Below are 21,747 nucleotides of genomic sequence, written 5' to 3' on the forward strand. Positions count from 1 at the left end.
TAACCTGCTTCTTGGTTATTTTGTTTATCAGAAACTGTTTCTTGATTTGTATAAAGAACAGCTGCTAAATGATGATCATCATCTTCAAATTCTCTCTCTTAAAAGCAAAACCTTATTTTACAACAAGTCAATAAAATGCACAAGAAAACAGTCAAGCTTCATTTACAATATAATTGATTCAGCATTTCTTTTAAAATATTAGGAAATTCTGCATTCTGATCAGTAAATACCTGTGGTGTGGGCAATACTGTGGGAAAAACACCACAGATTGGCCCTGGATGTTTACTGAACTTAACTTAGAAGAGACAAATTCTGCGGTCCTGACTCAAACAAAACTCTCACTTGGCCTAAGGAAAAACAAACAGGCCCAACACTATTAATATCAACCATTATCCAATCAGAACTAAGTTCTCTAATGCCATGTCAATGTATAGCACTTATTAAATGAAAGATTTTTTTCCTTGAGAAAAATATGGTCACACAGCTTTACTGGTGTGATGCAATGATGCAGTTCTTGCCACTTTCCTTAGGAAACTACCAGCTTGTTTATGGCAGGCCCAGATATATCACTAGCCTTGTGATAGGTACCATTGTGATATACATTCTTGAGGAAGAACTATCATGGACTGTAGTAATATAAAAAATTATCGGCTGAGATCCTATGCTACACTGTCTGTACAAACAACTATGTTTCAGAAAATGCTGTTGTCAATAAGGAGGTAGGACAGCTGTGATAAAGATTCAGGGGGTTAATGTGTAAAAGGAACAAGGTGTAGACATATTGAACATGGAAAACAAGACAAGGAGACCCCAGATAGAGGAGAAGTGTGTGGGAATTAACAATACTTTTGGAAGGGCAACAAGGAAGAAATCCTTCAACTCACATGCCTATTACAATTGATACACAATTGCCCAAGCCTGCTCCAGCTTCAACCAATGGCAATTTTACCACTGAGTTTAATTGGCAGAGGGTCAAGCCCCAAAACAGATAAGACCAATTTCTTATTTCATTTACATTGGCATAAAGAAAGAGTAATATTATTGATTTTAATGAAGCACCTCCAGATGTACCACAACGTAACAAAGAGAAGAATCTGGAGCTTCATATACGGCACACTAAGCTATGCGGGGCGGGGGAGAGAGATATGCTAGAGGGTAGGGATAGGGTACAGAGTGACCTAGACAAATTGGAGGATTGGACCAAAAGAAATCTGATGAGGTTCAACAAGGACAAGTGCAGAGTCCTGCACTTAGGAAGGAAGAATCTCACACACTGCTACAGGCTGGGGACCGACTGGCTAAGTGGCAGTTCTGCAGAAAAGGACCTGGGGATTACAGTGGATGAGAAACTGGATATGAGTCAACAGTGTGCCCTTCTTGCCAAGAAGGCTAATTGCATATTGGGTTGCATTAGTAGGAGCATTGCCAGCAGATCAAGGGAAGTGATTATTCCCCTCTTTTCAGCACTGGTGAGGCCACATCTGGAGTATTGCATCCAGTTTGGGGCCTCCACTACAGAAAGGATGTGGACAAATTGGAGAGAGTACAGAGGAGGGCAACAAAATGATTAGTGGGCTGGGGCACATGACTTATGAGGAGATGCTGAGGGAACTGGGCTTATTTAGTCTGCAGAAAAGGAGAGTGAGGGGGGGATTTGCTAGCAGCCTTCAACTACCTGACGGGGGGTTCCAAAGAGGATGGAGCTAGGCTGTTCTCAGTAGTGGCAGATGACAGGAGCAACGGTCTCAAGTTGCAGTGGGGCAGGTCTAGGTTGGATATTAGGAAAAACTATTTTTCAAGGAGGGTGGTGAAGCACTGGAATGGGTTACCTTGGGAGGTGGTGAATCTCCATCCTTACATGTTTTTTTAAGGCCCAGCTTGACAAAGCGCTGGCTGGGATGATTTAGTTGATGTTGGTCCTGCTTTGAGCAGGGGGTTGGACTAGATGACCTCTTGATGTCTCTTCCAACCCTAATCTTCTATGATATGGGTGATTAATCCTGATTACTCAAATTTTCATTTACACACACTTCCTTCAAAAGCCAGGCTTTGGTCCTAATTAGTTAAACATTAAGCCACATTTAACATTAGCCTATTATGAGGCACTGAGTATGGCTGAGGTTTAATGGGGAGAGGGATGATATTTTCCAAAAAAAACCTATAATTAAAAATGCCCTATTATCTAAGAAAATAGTACAAGATGGGCCATTTCCCTGGTAAATGAATATGCTTTGAGATAAGTGTGCAAATAAATTATGAAACTGTTTCCCCAAATATTATTGTTCCTCCTTTATATAGCAGCATGTGCAGGTGGCCACACATGGAATGTCTGAAAAACACTCAATGCAGGACTGAGCCACAGGTTTGTACTTATAAAAAGCTATTTCCCAAGATAATGGCCTATACTCCACAGTCCCCCTTCAAAGAAATACAATCTGTGGCTAGTTAGGATCTGTGATTATGTCATCCTTGGACCTCATCAACTCCATTTCTTAGATTTAAACTCAAAATTATTTTCTTCCTACAGTGAGTAAGAAACCTTCTAGAAACACCATAAACAACAGAAGTTAAAACATTTAAAAGGACTTTGCAACATCACTGTGATAATTTTCTTGTTTTTCCCTGTTCTTCCTTGTTTGCAATGCCCTTTGAAAGTGTGAAAATGCCTTTCATCATCATCAATTTTTGTTTTTTACTATTTGATGAAGATAGTTGTAACTACCGAATCTTTCCTACCCCCATGCTTCCCCCTGCCCCCCTCCCCACAAAAGGCCAGATCCTTGTCCCCTCTCCAACCTCTTTTCACTCATCAACACAAAGGGGCTGGAAAACTTGGATACACCGGGAAACTGAGGATCCCCCCTCGCCCCACCACCACCACTGTAGGAGAGGATGTGGTTGGAGTCCAGCCATCCCCAGTAATGTACTAATCCATACTATACTCCCTTAAAGGCAGAGGAGTCATTTTCTTACAGAAAATCAAGGTAATGACCATGCAGGGCAGAAACACCTTCATTCTGAATACATGCAGAATAATTTATTCAATAAAAATTAGTCCTATATAAAGAGCCAGCTCAAAGACTATCCACCATTCAGGCTTCCATAATAAGTTATAAGTGTTGTGTAGACTTTCTGCTGGCCCTCTGTATAGGAGGTGGGTTTTCCCTCAACAGAATTGACTGTTACAATTGCTAGCAAAGCATTCAATTAAAAAAAATAGATTAAGGAATATAGTTTCCTAATTTTGTGGGACAGAAGCATCATCATCTGGAAGCATCATAACCTGGTGTTAAAGTAGAAGTCTGCGAAGCTGGAGACCATGGTGCTATTTCCAGTTCTGTCATTATTATTCTGTGACACTTAAGGTTTGTCGACATTACAAACTGCTATAAGGTCCCCCATGTAGCCACTCAATGCCAGCGGGAGAGAGCTCTCCCACTGGCATAATTAATCCGCTTCTTAAGATCAACAGTAGCTATGTTGGCAGGGGAGAGTCTTCCACTGACATAGTGCTATCCACACTGACACTTTTGTTGGTCAGGGGTATGTTTGAAGTACTTCCTTTTGTTTGTTTTTAAACCTGCTGTCTGTTGGTTTCATTGAGTGACCTTTGGTTCCTGTGTCATGTAAATAACACTTCCTTATTCACTTTCTCCACATTATTGACAATTGTATTGACCTCTATATCACCTTTTAGTTGTCTCTTTTCCAAAGTGAGTAGTCCCAATCTTCTTAATCTCTCCTCATAGAGAAAAAACTGTTCCAGACCCCTGATAATTTTTGTTGCCCTTTTCTGTACCTTTTCCAATTCTAATACCTTTTTTGAAATGGAGTGACCAGAACTGCATACAGTATTCAAGGTGTGGGCATACCATGGATTAATATAGTCATATGATCTTTTCTCTTATTATCTATTCCTTTAATAATGATTCATAAGATTGTTAGGTTTCTTTTTTGGAGGGGAGGGGGTGTTTTTTTTTTTACTGCCACTGCACACTGAGCAGATGTTTTCAGAGAACTATCCACAATGACTCCAAGATCTCTCTCAAGTGCTAACAGCTAACTTAGATTAACATTTTACATGTATAGTTGGGATGTTTCCCAATGTGCATTTCTCTGCATTTATCAACATTAAATGTTATGTGACATTTTGTTGCCCAGTCACCCAGTTTAGTGAGATTCCTTTGTATCACTTCACAGTCTGCTCTGGACTTAACTACCTTGAGTAATTTTGTATCATCTGCAAATGTTGCCACCTCACTGTTTGCCCTTCTTTCCACATCATTTATGAATATGTTGAACAGCGGTGGTCCCAGTACAGGTCCCTTCGAGACATTACTATTTACCCCATCCATTTAGAAAATGGACCATTTATTCCTACTTTTATTTCCTGTCTTTTAACCAGTTGCTGCTCCATGAGAGGACCTTCCCTCTTATCCCATGAGTGCTTACTTTGCTTAAGAGCCTTTGGAAAGGGTTCTTATTAAAGGATTTCTGAAAGTACAAGTACAGTATCGCCTTATCCTTATTCACATTTGAGTTTTCACATCAGAACTCTTGGGTGAATACCATCTGGTCCTGGTGACTTATTACAAAATTAGGTCAAATTTATAGAAGTTGTTTTTTTAGAAATCATTTTTATACAGTTGATTGCGTGTATAAGTGCATTAAATTGGTGGACTGTGTCCACAGTACCGAGGCTAGCATCGACTTCCAGAGTGTTGCATTGTGGGTAGCTGAGAGTAGCTATCCCACAGTTCCTGCTGTCTCTGCTGCCCCTTGGGATTCTGGGTTGAGATCCCAATATCTGATGGGGCAAAAACAGTGTTGTGGGTGGTTCTGGGTACATGTCATCAGGCCTCCCTCTCTCCCTCCCTCCGTGAAAGCAACGGCAGACAATCGTTTCACGCCTTTTTTCCTGGGTTACCTGAGCAGATGCCATACCACAGCAAGCACCGTATATCTCCTGGGTGCTGGCAGACGTGGGACTGCATTGCTACACAGCAGCAGCTCATTGCCTTCTGGCAGCAGACAGTGCATTACAATTGGTAGCTATCATCGTCATATTCCTGGCTGCTCTTTTAGCCAACCTCGGTGAGAATGGTCAAGGGCGCCTGGGCAGACTTGGGAGTGACTCAGCCAGGTCATACCCATCTTCTGCCGAGCACTCAGGAGATGACGATGGCTAGCAGTCCTACTGCACCGTCTTCTGGCGAGCAGCCAGGAGCGGACGATGGCTTGCAGTTGTACTGCTCTGTCTGCTGCCAGCCTAAGATGTAAAAGATAGATGGATCCAAACAAGAAATTGACCCGATTTGTTTTGTGAAATCAACGGCCTGCTAAACCGAGGGCTTTGAGTTCAATCCTTGAGGGGGCCATTATGATTGACAGTTGTTTGTGTTTCTCCTTGATGCAAAGCCATCCCTTTTGTAGATTTTAATTCCCTGTAAGCCATGTCGTCAGTCATCCCTCCCTCCATCAGAGCAACGGCAGACTATTGTTTCACGCAAAACCAGGCGAGGAGGCAATGGCAGCGCGGTGACGAGAGGGACATGGTCACAGACTTCTCACAAAGTACAGGCCGGGCAACGTGCCCCAGCAATGTGCACATCATACTGATGAGCTCTTCATGAGCTCTGCAAACACGCTGGCCAAACAGAAAATGAAATTCAAAAGTTCACGGGCCTTTTCCTGTCTACCTGGCCAGTGCATCTGAGTTGAGAGCACCATCCAGAGCGGTCACAATGGAGCACTCTGGGATAGCTCCTGGAGGCCAATACCGTCGAATTGCGTCCACACTATCCCAAATTCGACCCAGCAAGGCCGATTTCAGCACTAATCCTCTCATCAGAGGTGGAGTAAAGAAATCAATTTAAAGAGCCCTTTAAGTCAAAAAAAGAGGGCTTTGTTGTGTGGACGGGTCCAGGCTTAAATCGAGGTAACACTGCTAAATTCGACCTAAAAATCATAGTGTAGACCGGGCCTCAGGCTAAGATTTTGTCACAGTTATTTTTAGTTAAAGTCATGGACAGGTCATGGGCAAACAAAAATTCACAGACCCCGTGACCTGTCCATGACTTTAACTAAAAATAACCATACAAGCCCTGGGGCAGGGGTGCCCAGCCCCAGTTGCAGCCTCAGCTTCAGCCCCAGCTGTTGACAGCTGAACCCCAAGAAATCACAGAGTTCTGGTAAAGTCATGGAATCCATGACCTCTGTGACTAAATCATAGCCTTACTTATTACTGTTTAGTTTAACAATTTGTTCCAAAACCACCTCTTCTGTCAATCTGCAACAGTTCCTGAGATTTTGTCACCTAAAAAGAATACTCAGGTGTGGGAATGTCCCTCAGACCCTCTGCAGTGAAAACCGATGCAAATAATTCATTTAGCTTCTCCACAATGACCTTACCTTCCTCAAGTACTCTTTTAGCACCTTGATCGTCCAGTAGCCCCACTGATTATTTGACAGTCTTTCTGCTTCTGATGTACTTAAATAATTTTGCTGTTAGTTTTTCAGTCTTTAGCTAGTTACTCTTATCAAATTCTTTTTTCGCCTGTCTAATCACACTTTGACAATTGACTTGTCAGAGTTTATGCTCCTTTCTATTTTCTTCAGTAAATTTTAAACTTCCAATTTTTAAAATGATGCCATTTTTGCTTCCAACCACGTACTTTACTTTGTTGTTTAGCCATTGTGGCATGTTTTGGGTACTCTTATATTTTTAATTTGGGGTATACATTTAATGTGAGCCTTGATAATGGTGTTTTTAAAAAATTTCCATGCAGCTTGCTGACATTTCACTTTTAGTATTGTACCTTTGAATTTCCATTTTACTAGCTTCCTTGTTTTTGTATAGTTCCCTTTTCTGAAGTTAAATGCTTTCTTTGGTGCCCCCCAGGATATTACATTTAATTATATTATGGTCACTATTACAAAGCAGTTCAGTTATATTCACCTTTTGGACCAGATCCAGTGCTCCACATAGAACTAAATCAAGAGTTCTCTGTCCCCTTGTGGGACTAGTTGCTCCAAGAAGCAGTCATTTATGGTGTCAAGAAACCTGTATTTCATCATCTTCCATCTCATCCTCCTTACTAGGATATAGAGAATCCCCATTAGTAGATCCTACCCTAAAGGGTGTCTCTGACCAAACTGTGTGCTCTTCCAGACCTGTCAGCTTTCTTAGTTTAGATATTCTTCTACAACCTTTTTAAATGTACATGACAGCAATCTGGTTCCCTTTTGGTTTTTGATTCCCCAGTTTCTAATAAGCCTAACCCCCTTCTTTGTACACCATTGTACACCTTTGTAGACCTGCAGATCTGCCTGTCTGGCCCCACAAGTGGAACTGCAAGCATTTCAGAGATTGAAGTCCAGGACCTCCATAGTAGCACTCTTTTACCTACCAGCCTAAATTTGGCCTCCAGGACCTCTCATACCTTTTCCTATGTCATTGGTACCTACATGTATCATGACTGCCATCTCCTCTTCAGCACTGCTGAGATGTCTTGAGCGATCTACAACCTTTGGACCTGGCAGGCAATTTACCCTGGGGTTCACCATGTCAGAATAAAACCAGCTGTCTATATTTGTAATTATTGAATCCCCCATTGCTAGTACCTGTCGCTTAGTAACTGGGATTACCTACCCCAGAGAAGTATCCTCAGTGCAACAGGATATCATTTGGAAGGAGGGTCCCAACTACAGGATTGTTTCCCTGTGCTCCAATTTGATGTTCTCCTTCCTTGATACTTTCATCCTCCTCAACAGCACAGAGGCTGTCAGACCAGGGCTGAGACTACTCTATTGTATTCCAGAAAGTCTCATCTCTGTACCTCTGTTCCCTTAGCTACTCTAGTTCAGCCACCCTGGTCTCCTATACTTGGTCTCTGAGGGCCATGAGTTCCTGGAATTGAATGCACACACATGCCATCTGCACACAAGGCAAGTAATCATGCACACTGCATTCAGTGCAACAAACTGGATAGCCTGCATTCTGATGCAGGATTTCCACCCGAATGCTTTTTACTCCTGCAGCTTTAAATTTTTCATTGTGTTTGTCTTTGGGGTTGTTGTTTCTATGTTTGTTGGAGGCAGGGAGGGTGTTTATTAACCTAAGTGTGTAGAATATTAATCAGGTGTATCTCTTTCCCACTCCCTCTAAATGCCCTTGCAAAAATTCCCTGCTCACGAGCTCCTCTGATTGCTTAAGAACTGGCTTTTAAAACCTCTGTTCTCCCTGAGTAGGCCCTGAGTAGCCCCACCCCCCGGGTTAAGAAAAAGAAACAGCCAAAGAAAAGGTGAGGCCTCTGTCAGGTCCAAATTTCAAAGTGGAACCATTTTAAAATGTTTTGTCTGCAAACATTAGTAAATACTTGACAATACAGAAAAAAATCAGTCATCATTTTTAATTAAATCATACATCTGCTATTTCTTATGCTGTACGTTATAACAGATAGAACTAATGAAGCTGCCATTTTCTAAGCCTGTTTTATTACACCCTGGAAACTAATGTTAGCAACATCAATCATAAAAAAAGTCACCTGTATAAACACAATAAAGTTGAATCCTTTAATAAGGCTCGTTCGGTTTTGTTGCTTAAGATATAAAACAGTGATTATTTTATTTGAATGTGTTAAATATTTCAGCACAACAATGACTGATACCTGTTCAATATCCCATTTATAGAAACAGGCAAAGAAGATTATGACAATCAAAAGATCAGGAGTCAGAAATTGTTCTTATTTTCTAAGAGTAGGGAAACTGATTGTGTTGGATATGCCTATCTAATCCTAATGGATCATCCCTGCTCAGAACTCCAGAAGCTGAAAATGTTTGCCCAATTTTTGAATTTCATAATGACATTCCCTTAACATTCCTCTACACAGTATTCACATATTTGAGGTCCCACCACACAGGCAAAGCCTTCCTTGACAAAAGGAATGCATCTCTCTTCCTCCCCAATACACACACAATTCCCCCTCCCTGAAAAAAAAATCTATCCTTAAGGGACACAGCAGGCAAGTTTGTTCACTACATATGTTTGCACCATTCACAGCAATGCAATTGCACTGATGATCATATGTTATTATAAGAACTGCCATACCGGGTCAGACCAAAGGTCCATCTAGCCCAGTATCTGTCTACCGACAGTGGCCAATGCCAGGTGCCCCAGAGGGAGTGAACCTAACAGGCCATGATCAAGTGATCTCTCTCCTGCCATCCCTCTCCATCCTCTGACAAACAGAGGCTAGGGACACCATTCTTACCCATCCCAGCTAATAGACATTTATGGGCTTAGCCACCATGAATTTATCCAGTTCCCTTTTAAACATTGTTATAGTCCTAGCCTTCACACCCTCCTCAGGTAAGGAGTTCCACAAGTTGACTGTGCGCTGCGTGAAGAAGAACTTCCTTTTATTTGTTTTAAACCTGCTGCCTATTAATTTCATTTGGTGACCCCTAGTTCTTGTATTATGGGAATAAGTAAATAACTTTTCCTTATCCACTTTCTCAACATCATTCATGATTTTATATACCTCTATCATATCCCACCTTAGTCTTCTCTTTTCCAAGCTGAAGAGTCCTAGCCTCTTTAATCTTTCCTCGTATGGGACCCTCTCCAAACCCCTAATCATTTTAGTTGCCCTTTTCTGAACCTTTTCTAGTGCTAGAATATCTTTTTTGAGGTGAGGAGACCACATCTGTACACAGTATTCGAGATGTGGGCGTACCATGGATTTATATAAGGGCAATAATATATTCTCAGTCTTATTCTCTATCCCCTTTTTAATGATTCCTAACATCCTGTTTACTTTTTTGACCGCCTCTGCACACTGTGTGGACATCTTCAGAGAACTATCCAGGATGACTCCAAGATCTTTTTCCTGACTCATTGTAGCTAAATTAGCCCCCATCATATTGTATGTATAGTTGGGGTTATTTTTTCCAATGTGCATTACTTTACATTTATCCACATTAAATTTCATTTGCCATTTTGTTGCCCAATCACTTAGTTTTGTGAGATCTTTTTGAAGTTCTTCACAATCTGCTTTGGTCTTAACTATCTTGAGTAGTTTAGTATCATCTGCAAATTTTGCCACCTCACTGTTTACCCCTTTCTCCAGATCATTTATGAATAAATTGAATAGGATTGGTCCGAGGACTGACCCTTGGGGAACACCACTAGTTACCCCTCTCCATTCTGAGAATTTACCATTAATTCCTATCCTTTGTTCCCTGTCCTTTAACCAGTTCTCAATCCATGAAAGGGCCTTCCCTTTTATCCCATGACAGCTTAATTTACGTAAGAGCCTTTGGTGAGGCACCTTCTCATAACTTTCTTTCCAGAAAGCCTTTGACAAGTTATGAACTAAAGTTCTGTATACTAATCACTGGCAAAGCTTTATAACTGGTGATGTGACAGCATGGAAACAATACATCATAATGCCCTTCGCTATTTTAAGCCTGGATGTATTTAATATCTGAATCCAGCTGTGCATAGCAAGCCTTTATATCAAGTGAAAGATCCTGACAAGTTCAGGCTTGGTGGTAATACCATAGAAGTATGCAACTTGACTTGTCTTTGCTATTATATTTGTTCTGACCTAGATAACCTGCAGAGCATTTGAAAGATACCCTGAAACAAGATTAGAAAAACTGATTGAATTCCAGGTTGTTACATTCATAAGCAAATAGCAGCTAATCCAGCCTTTAGCTGCTCATAATAAAGCTGAGATAGAAATACCAAGTCTCTCTACATTCATACTTGTACATTCAGTTATTTAAGCCACATTTATTTGAAGTAGCAATTCTTGGTAAAAAGAATTATGGTAAAACTTTATTATACAAATGATTCTTGCTAATAAGCAGCCTGAACCCATTTGATCTGACAGGGTGAGACATCCACTAAATTCTAGTGGGAGGAAGGGGGAAAAAAAAAAATCACATGTAGTGTATTTGTGTTAGTCACAATATAAAGTCATACACACTATGGATAATTTGTAATAATTCCAAAGTCTTTAAACTTAAACAAAAAAATGTAAAGTGGCACTGTGAACATAAAAGTTACAGCCGATATTTTTCTTCTCTGCTATTGTAACACCTAGCATTAGCAAAAAATACATATTCCTTTTTGACATTTGTTTCCTTTTACATTAGGCAACACTGTCTGCATCCTCAGTATCATTCTTCCCTTGATATAATCAGATGTGGAATACAAAACCTGTGAAAGTCTTTCATGTAACAAAAGAGAAAAAGGTAACAGAAAAAATGTGATTGTAAAGATACAATAACTGACAAGTGGCCTTAGGGTAGGTGAAAGCACTTAAACCCCACTTGTAACTATTTTTTAAAAAATTACTGGATCATCAGTTCTCAACTTATTGGCAGTAATAAAGAAACAGATAGTGACACTGTGATTCAGATGCTCTTTGGCAAAGTGTCCTCCGTTCTTTGCGAACTTATCTGAGACTTGACAGACTTAGGACACAAAACATGTCTTGCAGGGTAATTATCCATAATGAGTACCATGTAAGGTAGCTATAGAAAGCTCATGACACTCATTGCAAGATGTATGTATGGGTAATATTTAAGGAATAATACATTTACTTTGAAAGTATGCTTTATGGACTTGGAGTAAAAAAAAAAATAGTCACCAGGGAACAATATGTCAGTGATAGCTAAGGATACAATTTAGTTCATGAAGGTCACAGATTTTGTGGCTTTACTGGACCTCCGTGACTTTGGATTCAGCTGACAGTGGCTGAAGCTGGGAACACGAGTCCCCCTGTGGCTGTGGTGGGAGCTGGGCCTCCCACCCCACCCATGGTAGGGCCTGGGCTTTCAGTCTCCCCTGCATGGGGCTCCAGCTATCATTTCTCCTCCCCTCCCCCAAACCCTCTTTCCTCCTGTTATTTTTAGTAAGAGTCAGAGACAGGTCATGGCTCCTGTGAATTTTTGTTTATTGTTCACAACTGTCTGTGACTTTTACTATAAATAACCGAGACAAAAATCTTAACCTTAGTAATAGCCAATTCAATCAGCAGGGAGATGTTCCCCATCCCTAGTTAGCCAGTGAGGCAATGCAAGGGACCATTGTTTAGCCTTGTTCCACCCCAAGACCACAACTGAAAACCAATAAAGACATCTGGAGGGAAAAGAAAGAAAGAAAAGAACATTACAACAGATAGAGGTTCACCATTTCTCTGAATAAAGACAAAAGACTGATTCAATATAGGGGGTGGGATGCAAGGGAAGGTAGAAAGACCCTCTGCAACTTTTGACTGAAGACACAGTTGGGGAGCAGGGATGTTCATGACAAAATTGGACCCAGGTTTCCGTGAAGCCACACATTTCTTCAGCAAAATGAACTTTTTTCAGGGAAAACCTACTTTATCAGATAGAAAAGGTAGCTATTATGTACAGACCCAGCTTTGCATTTCATGATTGTATTTTGTATTGTAACCATTTGTTTCCACCACCCTCTTGTTTCTAGTTAACTCTCCTTTCTTTCTTAAGTATACCTCCTTTTGATTTATTACAAGTCCTCAAGTGCTGTGTAATTTTACTGGAGCACTGGTTTAAGGTCAAATTGATCAAGTCAGATACATTGCTTCTTTAGGGACAGAGGACCTGGATTTCTGAGAGTAGTCCCTGTCAGGAGCTGGATACACAGGGGAACAATTCACAGGGACTAGGAGACTGGTGTGCACTTTGTTAACCTGCAAGGTGAAGACAGGGCTGGCATAGCTGAGAGGAGAGTGCTTGAATGGCTGAAAGGCTGGTGGTATCAGGAAGTTAACAGCCAGTTACTACAAGAAAGACTTCCTCATCCTGGAGGCAGCGGGGAGGAAAGGTGACTCACAGTGCTCACATTAGTCACAGTCAATAACCATGACATACTTCTGTACCTCTGCATATCCCCACTGAACTGCATGCAGTACTACCTGGGCATGGCAGTCTGTCTATGCAGATCTCAGTGCAGGCTTGGGAGGGACCATAAAATTGACAGTGCCACAGAAATCAGTCAGCATCGTGAAGACACCATAAAACCTCACAGGTTACATGCAGAAGCTAATTAAATTTTTGTGGGGCCCTGGACCAGAGCATTTGGGGGGGCCCTCACCACCCCTTCTGCCAGCAGTCCCCCTCTCTTTCCATCTGCAGCCCCACCCATGGCCCCACCCCATTCCACCCAGGGACTGCCCCATTCTGCACCATCTCCTGCAGCCCCACCACCTGTTCTCTTTTCTTCCCTCCCCATTGCACCCACAAGCCCAGAAAAGCTCTGTTCCCCCTCCCCCTGGGTGCTTCTGAGGCAGACGAGGGTCAGGTCATAGGAATTTTCCTCACAGTGCCCCGCGCTCCTGCTGGGGCGTAGGGTCTGGGCAAGGGGGCTTGCTCTGCCTTACCCCGTGCTCCTGCTGGGGAGCACCCATTTTTCCACAGCCCCCTTCCCCCCACCCCCATTGGCCAAGGCCCCTGGGCACAGGCCATGTTAACTCCACGGCTAATTGGCCACTGGATACATGTTTTTTTGTGGGTCCCTACTGTTACAACAGTTTTGTTTTGTTGGGGGAGGGGGGGAGAGGAAGGAAAAACACTTGCTGTGTATAATATGGGTATTATAAATAGACATGTATAATGCCTTTCATGCAAATTGTCTCTGCAACAGTGCTTGTTAAGCTATCCAGAAAGATCAGGATTTAATTGGTGTCATAGGGTAGGGCTTCTCCCCAGCTTCCAAACCCCACTCACTGCCAAACCCAGTGGCCTTTAACAAACTTTATTCCTTTAACACTAGCAGGTTAAACAAATAGAAATCAGTATTTTTAACTCACTCATTTCTCTCATACTTCAGGGCCACTCTCCAAAGGCTTCTCTGGCATGCCTGCTCCTGGCAATTTCCCAGCTCTGCTCATTTCCCAGAGCTGCTTCCTAGTCCCTTATTCCAGGGACCTGGAGCACTACATCTTCCTTTCCTCGGGCACAGCCTATCCCACTCACTCCCTTCTACCTCATATTTCCTGCCTTCAGGCAGCCCTTTATAGACCCAGGGGTAGCCCAGCCCCCTTTACTTAGTTAGATTGTGCTCACCTGCTCTGAAACAGCAAGCGTTGGACCCAGTTTTACTCACTGAGACTAGCTATCCTGTCACAATTAGTATCTACTGAAATCTTAGCAATAGAGCATGATTTTTTTAATCTTCCTCTGAAGGCCAGCAAAAGTATTAAGCATCAAGGACTATCTATTTGCTGAGCTACAATTTCTGCCATTTTTGCACAGTTTTCTTGGTGAGGAAAAAAGGGAGTCTAGAATTTTGTTTTACAATAGGATAAATGGATTTTCCCCCCACTCTTCCATAATTCAGATTCAGCTGAAAAGGTTTTACCCAAAATTCTTCCCCAAAATTGCACTTTCAACTGAAACCAAGCATCCCAAAAGTCCCCTAAAAGTTAAATGTTTTAGAAAATTAAGCAAATTCAAGTGAATAAAGAGTTATTCATAACCAGGGTCCCAAACCCATTAGATCAGGGGTTCTCAAACTGAGGGTTGAGGCCTCTCAGGGGGTTGTGAGGTTATTACATGGGAGGTCGTGAGCTGTCAGCCTCCACCCAAATCCCACTTTGCCTGCAGCATTTATAATGGTGCTATTAATTAAAACACTTTTTAATATATTAAGGGGGGGGTCACACTCAGAGGTTTGCTATGTGAAAGGTTTCACCAGTACAAAAGTTTGAGAATCACTGCATTAGATAATACATCCAAGTTTCAGTAAGCAAGAAAAAAGAAGAGATGAGACCTTGTGCTTCTTTCTCTTCAGATTACTTCGCTTGTCCCTGGGTATGGTGCATTGCTCTGAAGCTTAAATAAGCTTACCTATTTAATTTCCCTTTACTGCCCAGCATCAATAGTTGAAAGGGGCTAAGCATTCAGACCATGTGCAGGGCAGATAAACATGGGGCAGGAGGGTGTGTTTGTTTGTTTTAAACTCAATGGCTCTTCAGGCCTTTATATGGCCCCTCCCTGGGAAGAATGGGACAACTTGTGCAGCAACAGGTGTTTCATCCCTGTCCTGCCCCTGGCCCTCACCTGCACTCCTTATGCTGTCTCAGACCATTCTGTTTCCATCCTCTTGTGAAGGGAGCACATTGGCTCTGTCACTAATACATTCTTCACAGCTGTAAGAGAAGGGGCTAGAATTACCCCAAATGCTTATCCATATACAATGAAGAAATAACATTTTCCAGTGATTGAGACGTGAACCAACATTTTCTCAACTAACCGACCAGAAAAATACTATATGCCATATTAATCAGCACAAAGATCACTAATTTAGAGCACTGTAAAACCACATCAACAAAGCACACCCAGTATAGTATAATATTCAAAACTGATCATCAATTTTTTTAAATGTGTAACACAGCAAGAAGAGCTTGATTTACATGGATTATCAAGGATTAGGAATCTGTGAGAATCTGTCTAGTTTTTTTAATTAGTTTTGTAGTTTGTTTCTTTTTACGAAGAAAGTTAGTAATTGCAATCAATCTTCTATTATACAATATGATTGTTAATAATTTGTATTGTGGTAGCAATTGCATATTCCAAACCAGTCATCCCACATGGTGTTGGATTTTATCCAGACATACAGCAAAAAATCAATCCTAAAGAGTTAACACCCTTAGTTTAAGGCATCAAGTAGCAGATGGGTGAACAAAATGGGAGCAGGGAGGTAGGACATCATAATGGTAATGTATTTCAAATGGTGTTAAACTTCAGCACCGCTCTGGCCCCTACCACCAAAGCTCTGCCCCCACACCACACCTCCCTCCAAAGCCCGGCCCTCACACTGCCTCTTTCCCCCAAGACCCTGTACCTCACTCGCTCCTCTCTGTCCCTTCCGCTTTTAAAAGGGATGGGGCCAGCCCTCAGTTCCAGGACCCCTGCTACTGCCCCCTACCCCTGTTTGGAGCCATCCCTGGCCAAGATGCACCCAGGAACCTCCTGTCTGCTGCATAGGGGAGGGCTGACATTGGGGTGTCCCCAGCCCATCTCTTCTGAGCTGGGGTTGGGGGACAGGATCTGTACTGCTGCCTCTGGGTCACAAGTGGGAGCTGCTGGCCACTGCTGCTGGACTGAACAAGCCTTCAGACTATTGAGTGCTACACTTAAAGTGACAGCACACTGTCTCCCACACTTCTCCAACTCACACACACTTTCTCTCTCTCATGCACACATACACAAGCTGTTTCTCACACTGCCCCAATACACACTTTGTCTCTCTCTCTCACACACACACTCTCCCAACACACACTGTTTCTCTTAAACACGTTCTAACACACAGTTCCCCTCTGTCTGTCTCTCTCTCTCTCTCACTCGCCCAACACATACTATCTCTCTCTCACACACACACACACACACACACACTTTCACACACTCCCCCCTCTTATTCCCCCAATTCACCCCCAACAAACACTTGTACTATTGTTATTATTACTTCTTGATACTTCCTGTCGAAATGTGCAATGCAAATATATTCTCTGTAATTCTATTCTTTCAAAGTTTGTTAGGGATTACAGTGTGGTGTGGTTTTTGTGGGTTTTTTTTTTTGATTGGCCTGTGCATTTCATAATTTTATTTCTCTCTGATGCTTAAATTTAATTATTTGTGGAGTGGAGTTCTAAAGTGCCGAAACTGTCCTGGCTGGAGTAATTATTTCTTTTATTATCATATGGTGCTTTGTCATTCATTATTTAAAGTGGAAAAATCAAATAATAGTACTCTCCTAGAATGTAAATTTAGCTTGTACTCACCTTAGCAGTGCTGTTTAAAAAAAAAATAGCTAAACACATAATTTTGGACACTGCAGCTGAAGGTCACTTATTTTCAAATTGTATTTTTCATTATATCTGTAAAATAACTTAAAATTCGTATGAAAATAAATGCATTTCCAAGTTTGATACTAATAGGAATGATGGAGTCAAATGTTAGTGAGTCAAGTCCATGTTTTTGATTGGTAAACATAAATGCCAAAATAATTAGAAAATAAATTGCCTTTCTTAATAAAAGAGAATAAAACCTTAATCATGTATGTTAAAATTAAGTAAATGTGTATTTAGTGGAGTGAAAAACAATTGACTAAAATAGAGTAGATAATGGCAGTAACTTGGTGTGTGTCTGTTAGAGAAAGTAAGCAGATTTTATTTATTTTTATTTATCTCTACTAAAGATAATGTACAAAGTATCAAACTTGTGTTTCTGATACCTGTGTTTAAGCACCATAACTGATATCTCAAGGCTTGGTTGGGAATATCTTGCTGTAGACTGTACTTTCCAGAATCATTTCTATAGTTTCCTGATTGTTCTAAACATACATATAAACTTAAAATGGGGCTTTAATTAGAGTTTGTATGCATTTTCTTTCTCTTTCTTCTTCCTTCTTCCTTTCGAAATTAGATACAGTACTCCTGTCAGCTAATTCCTAAATTATTATCTGCAAAAAAACTAGAGTTTACAGGTGCCTAAGTAAACCCTGGGATCACAGTTAAAGTTGCTCTCCATCTCCCAAAATCTGAAATGGTTTTCCTGGTGACCCAGGAGTGGCCAGAGGGCTGCAGAAGGACCATGGGCTCTGGCAAAATGTGTGACAACATGAAGCCAAGCTCCAGGCACCACAAGCCACAGCAGCAGTGCAGAAGTAAGGATGGCAATACACCATATACCATGCCACCCTTACTTCTGCACTGCTGCTGGTGGTGGGATTGCCTTCAGAGCTTGGCACCCACCCAGGAGCCAATTAATACAAATTAAGCACTAATTGCAGACAGAGTGGCCCAGGGTGATGAAGGGGAGATAGTTCAGGGAGCCTGTGGGGACTAGGAGTGATGGTGGAACACCAAAATACAAATTCGCCCAGGGCACTATTTTTCCCTAAGGCTTATCCTGCTCTAGCTCATTATGGTTTTTTTAGTCTAAGTTTCCATGTTTTATAATTATTTTACCTGATCACAGTCCATAATCCTCTTTTGCCATAAATGGGGCTACTCTGTTTGTAGGATGGGACCTACTAAGCTGCAGCTCATGTGATGCCTCCAGTAAGAAAAATAATTAATTTCACAAGAAGTTGCTGTTTTTCACATAACAATATCTGTCATGTTACTTTGTTTTAAATATGGACTGATATTTCTTTATTTGCACTCTGCACTGTCTTGAATTTGGTTTACACAAATTTCCATTTATTAAAATGAGTCTTGTGTGACCAACAGCAGTATCAACTTCTGAAAACATAATGGCTTTGCATTCATATAAATTCACAACATTCAAGCTTATTAGATCTTGGTTTGGTTATTCCTTCTGAGACCAGGATCAAGCCTAGAATGACTTTTTTATGAGCTAAGTTGTAAACCTTTGAAAAGTGAAGGAGGTATATGAAAAAATGTTATCAGACCCCTTACTATAGCAGAACTACTAAGCTCTTCTAAATAACTCCCAATCTGCTAATTTATAGGAAATATATTTTTATGCTTGCATTATTTAAATCAACACCTTTTCTGGGATAATTAATAGTCATCTTTTCAATGTCTTTTCTCTAACATTGAGTTAACTGAATAAGGGAGAGCAGTTTGAAATCCATTTCTTTTCAATTTCCTGTAGAATATTAAACAGCTATCATGGAAATGGAACATCAGGCTTGAACATAGCAGCAAATATAACACAGTTTTATTACTGTGTACAAACTTATTTGTATGCTTAACAGTATTGTAAAAGGTATTATTATTAACTCTCCCATTCAAATGTGCGAAAGTATTAGTTGATACCAGTGAAAACCAAAATAATAGAATTTTAAATGTCATAAGATTAATTTAATCTACAACTCAAACACACTACACTTTCCCCCTCAGTGTCTGCACTGAGTAATTAAATTTTACAGCTTTTTTCTCAGTAGCATCTGTTTCATATTTTTGCCCTGTTAAGCTATCAATTTTTTGGCAGTATAACAACCCTGAGTCAATAGCTGCTGTTTGCTGTGATATTATTGACTCAGTAGTCAGTTCCTTGTTTGTTTGTATAATGCATATGTTTCATACATGTGATCATTTCTAATTAACATGGTATATTTATAAACATATATGGTGTTCATGTCCCCAGACAGTTGATCTAATGATATCCCTTCTGTGGAGATCTAAGAAATGTTGTTACACTGACATAACTAGATTTATCTATACAATATGAAAACAATCCAATATTGCTACCACATCTTCTAATGTATTTGCAGCTTGATCATCACTTTAAATTGTAGCAAGCGTACATAGCTGTACTACTTTAAAAGTCATGCTAAACTTTTCTCCATTAATAGCAACAGAAACTTGCTTGATTGAATAACCTGAAATAGTAAAAATATACCAAATTGTATGACAGATGCACAAGTGATTTTGGATATATGTCTTATGAGCACAGACATATCTCATCACTCACAATAACAATTTCACTATCTCATAAAGGATATATGGAACAGATATGCCTTGAATGATCCATAACTAATGATTCCTTCTAGCCCTCAATAAAATTAGAAAAGTATCCATGTCTGTTTATCTCAAAATAGGATCCGTCTAAGTAAAGATGATAAGAAAATGGTTCATATCATGTGAGACACTTTGTATAAGAACTTACATATTAGCCTAGTTCAAGAGTTTCTCTTCCCCAAGAACTATACAAACTAAAATGGCTAACCAAGAGTATTCTCCCTCCCAACCTAGCAAAAAAAGAACTCTGAGGCTTTGTGCCGCTGAAGCCGACACTAAAAGGCTCACAGTGTGACTGCTGTTTGTTGGCGGGAGAAAGCACTCTCACTGACAAAAAACTTCCACCCCCAATGAGTGGCAGTAGCTTTGTTTGCAGCAGTGCACTCCTGCTGACAAAGCGCTGTTCACACCGGCTCTTTTCATTGACAAATTTTGTATGTGTTTTTTTTAACACCTCTGAATGACAAAAGTTTTGTTGCTCATTTGCCAGTGTAGCCAAAGCCCAAGTTACCAAGAAAGGGTCACACCCTGCTTTCCTGTGCAAAGTGGCCCATTTCACATTGAATGGTTGAAGAGATGGGTGGGGAAGCTTCAAATTAAGCAGACTAGAAATGTGACTTTAAGATTGACGGTCAAATTGGGTGAACTGCCTGTTACCCCAAGAAATCCAAACCATGTATTTTCACCTCAAAGTATAAACTATATATTGTTTTCTTTGTAAATCTAATATACCAGGGATAATATGTTTCACCCCTAATTAGAAGCTGAACATTTTTTTGCTGGGGAGTCAGATCTAAAGCATTCTATATGTGGAAAATCTCTCTTGTTCTAATGTAAGGCTTAAATAATGTAAAATGCTTCTGTACAATCAAAGAATATGTGGAATATGTCCAAATTTAGAAGAGTATAAGGGATTTTGTTAATTTGCATTATACATAAATGTTGCACTCTAGAAACAATAGGAATTGTCTGGAACAAGGAAGGAGGAATGTTAAAAGATATAAACCAGTGCATAATTTTGAACTAGTAAGAGAAATTGTTTTAAAGGGGAATCTCAATTGATAGTAGAGGTTAATAATGAAATACAATCCTTGAGATGAATTAAAATTAAAAAGCCTCTGATAAGAAGATTAAAGAAAATTATACACCATTGCCATCTATTGGATACCAATGGAAGCAGCAGAGAAACTAAGCTGAAACCTGAACACGCACTCGGCATGTGTCCAATAGGAATCAGAGGGTGGCTCCCTCCAACGAGCTCCGAACCTAAGGTATATAAAACTGAGGTTACCATATGCTCAAGAGAGTTGACTGAATCCAACACAAGAAGCTGAAGAAGTGTGACCAATGCCTGGACCAGCACTCTGGAAAGGACTCTCCCTCATCCCAACACTACAAGGATAAGAAGAAGTGGTGAGATTTAATCTCAGAGACTGCATTTCAGCTTCTATTCATTAATATAGTATATGACTGTAGGTTATTTTAATATAAATAACTGTCGGTTATCTTGCTGGTAACTTGAGGTCTCTCTTGTAACCATTTTTTTTAGATTTTAATTCTTTTTCTGTGAATCAAGGCAAATTGTCCCACGAGAGATTGAAAAGAATTGTTTTAAGCAATTGCTTTTAATATTCTAACCTTGTCCCTTTTGGACCAATCCATTCAAACTGTACTAACCACATTCTTCAAAGTGCCTTAAAGACAAGTGCATCCTTGGAAGTGTGATAAATGTGTTAGGAAGTGAGAATTTATTATCATAAATAAATTTAATGAGAAATCTTGGTAATTTCCTTTGTTCCTTGCTTTCTTTGGCAGGACATTGGAAGATTAGCATGGCCCCTGTGCAATGATGACACACAAATTCATGAAGCGTTTCCATATTTTTGATGTAACTGCTGCGACTCTAGTCTGTGATAATTGCTTGCAAGGCTGTATTGTGTATGTAGTTCACACCTAGAACATTGATTGTGTCTATACTTGAGTGGTGAATGGTTAATTGTATACTAATGTGGTTCTGGATGAATTAATAAATTGTTGGTCAGTTAAGAACAGGTAAGTATCCTGATTTGAAAATATTGTTCAAGTTATAAATTGACCTGAAAAGAACCCAGCATTAAACTAGTAAGCAATAACAAGGGTTATCTTGTTGGAGTCTCCCATATATTGGCAAACCTACTTTGTTAGATTTCATCTTAAAAATCTAACTGGCTTCCTGGTAAAT

At 40.4% G+C, this 21,747-nt stretch overlaps 1 long non-coding RNA gene and 1 other non-coding gene across 2 annotated transcripts in view; one reads left to right on the forward strand and one right to left on the reverse strand.

The window, feature by feature from the left end:
* Positions 1 to 14,004, reverse strand: part of LOC123365302 — a 55,349-nt gene extending 41,345 nt beyond the window's left edge. Inside the window, exon 1 of the long non-coding RNA XR_006577524.1 lies at positions 13,845 to 14,004. This is a non-coding gene — a long non-coding RNA (uncharacterized LOC123365302). The remainder of the gene's footprint in view (positions 1 to 13,844) is intronic.
* A 7,303-nt stretch (positions 14,005 to 21,307) lies between these two features.
* Positions 21,308 to 21,410, forward strand: LOC123365463. Its single transcript, XR_006577598.1, has one exon. It is a non-coding gene; the product is annotated as a U6 spliceosomal RNA (small nuclear RNA).
* The last annotated feature ends 337 nt before the right edge of the window (positions 21,411 to 21,747 follow it).

The sequence above is a fragment of the Mauremys mutica genome, chromosome 2 (assembly GCF_020497125.1).
Source record: "Mauremys mutica isolate MM-2020 ecotype Southern chromosome 2, ASM2049712v1, whole genome shotgun sequence".
Lineage (NCBI taxonomy): Eukaryota > Metazoa > Chordata > Testudines > Geoemydidae > Mauremys > Mauremys mutica.